The sequence below is a fragment of the Cryptomeria japonica genome, chromosome 10, assembly GCF_030272615.1.
Source record: "Cryptomeria japonica chromosome 10, Sugi_1.0, whole genome shotgun sequence".
Classification (NCBI taxonomy): Eukaryota; Viridiplantae; Streptophyta; class Pinopsida; order Cupressales; family Cupressaceae; genus Cryptomeria; species Cryptomeria japonica.
The window spans coordinates 313,104,848-313,107,468 of record NC_081414.1 but is presented as its reverse complement, the minus strand read 5'-3'; positions in this window follow the sequence as shown (position 1 = coordinate 313,107,468).

Sequence of the window (2,621 nt, the reverse complement as noted above, 5' to 3'; positions counted from 1 at the left end):
GATAGACTAGTTTTGGACAGAATTTTGACTTAGGATAGACTAGTTCTTGACAGAATTTTGACTTAGGATAGACTAGTTCTAGACACAATTTTGACTTAGGATAGACTAGTTCTGACACAGACAGAGTTTTTGAACACTGAGTTATTTCTTGTTTTCTCCAGTTTTTGGTATTTCAGTTTTAGTTTGAGGGATGAAAACATGTAATATGAATAGTAACTCCAATCACAGAATGCAAACCCTACGGAATTTAGTGAGAGAAGAAAACCTTTTCTTGTAGACTCAGGTACACACCGAATAGCTAATCAGAATACTGCTGAGTCTCACGCAATGGATTCTCAACGCCATATTATCCAACTCCAAATGCTAATGGGGGCACGAAATGACAAGTATCTTGGGAGAGTTACTATCTCTCTTGCACAAATATTATCCCCCTTTCGGAGGTGAACCGGGTAGCTTCTAATTTTTAATTGGATCTAGTAAGGGGTTTGTTCGACACGTCGACGTATAAACTCAATTAAGAGGTCTCCCAGCCTTGAAAACCAAGGTTTAATATACCCGAAGGTACTAAGGAGAGCTATTCTCGAGCACTATCGTTGACTTGATTTTCATCAAATCACGTTTATTTTATAGTGGGTTGGAGTACTTGGCATTTAGCTGTTCCCACTTAGGTCGTTCCCCTCATACCAGTCGTAACGGCTTTAAGAGTTTTTAAGCTCCTCGGGAGGGCAGACCTACTAAAGATGTACAAATCACAAACAAAGAAAACACCTCAAGGGTCTGGATTTCTGATTGTCTAAAAAGACAAGAGCATACTCTCCTACCTCTCAAAATTTACTTAACACGAAATACAGATTTGTTCTTTACCAGATAGCAATTTAGGTGCCTAAAAATGAATTTAAAGAATACATGATGTTTGGTCAATTCTTCTCAGGTAACCTGCAAAGACAACGAATCAGTAGTCATATTGTCTTTATGTGACAAGCATATTCTTCGACAAGCGTTCTACAAAAACTTATTAGGCTATGAAAAATTCTAAGATAGACAGATAAACAACTAGGGTCAGTCGTCAATATAATCAATTTGAACAGAAAACCAGTATAATAAAATTTTCTTTTTTTTTCTCTTTTTAACCAGAAAAAATACAGAATTGTACGACAGTATTTACCAGATCGTACGATACAGGATTCCAGTTCGTATGACACCTGCAGTTTGTCATTTTGGCCTATGAGAAATGTCGTACGATATTACATAGAGACTGTACAGACGAAAATCTGAAAAATAACAAAAACAAAAAGTCAGTCTTGGAGGCCGAAAAATGTAGTCTTCTGCCCCACGATGGGCGCCAGAAATGTGTGTGTGAAAAAGTGAAAAAGAGTCTGATAGCTACAAGCACAACACTTCAATTAAGTCATTACATGTATGGTTAGTAAATCAATAATCAATAAATAATAAACCATAACAAAGAGACTAATTGCCTTCTAAAAGATGCGAGTATAAGATTGCTCTCAAATTTTTATAAGCAATACCAGTGACTAGACTACACCAAGACAAAGGATTTAATCCATTTGATAATGATAAACAAGCAAAATGGATGCAAGATGGATGAATAATTCAAGAAATAATGAATTCAAGCAATATGAATTCAAGCAATAATGAAATAAACTAAATATGGATGCAAATAATCAAAAAAGCACAATATCTTCAATGACTCTAGAGCAAAATCAACATAATAATAATCTCCAAGCATGTTCACAAAAATCTCTGGGGTGTTTTGGATGAGAGCTGAAGGTTGAATTTATAGAAAATTCTCAAGAGAGATAATGAAAAAGCTCAATTTAGGATTAATTGAAAATAATTGAGAAATCAGGTTCAATTAATCTTGAGATATTCCAATTATAGTTTAATTGAAATGCATTTAGATAGGAAGTTCAAGTTGCATTAGAAATAAGAATTAATTAATTCCATGCATTTGTGATAAAAATAGATAATTCTTTGATTTATTCAAGAAAAGAGTCTTTTCAATGCAACTGGACTTCTTTTTTCTGAAAAGCTTTGAGTTCTAATTTTAGCGAATAATTAATAATTCAATTAATTGCTTTTCTGATTTCAAGTTTTCAATTTAGAAGAAAGAAATAGTATCTCAAGTTTTATTTCTTTCTCAATTTAATTCTTTTATTTTATTTTCAATTTAACTCTTGCTTTGTGATTAATTCCTCTTTTGTAATAAATTAATTCCATTTTTTGCATGATTAAATGGCAAATTTATTAATTAATTAAATATGCTAGGATATTTAATAAATTAAACAAGATAATTGATCAAAATGATATTCTTGGAATGATTCAATTAATTAAATAAATATTTAATTAATATTGAGTAATTGATTTGCCATGTGACATTTGATGATTAAAGAATTAATTAATGTGCTCAAGATTGATTTAATTGCCTTTGGTTAGGACCTTGGTGATGTTGTCGAGATCAGGGGCCCATGTTTTAGATGACCAATTTTAGGGTATTACAGTAAGGAGTCTTATCACTCCCCGAATAGACTCTCTGATGAGTAGCATGCAAGATGCTAAGGATGCTCTGAATAAGAGTGTCCCGGTAGACAAAAGAGAAGCAG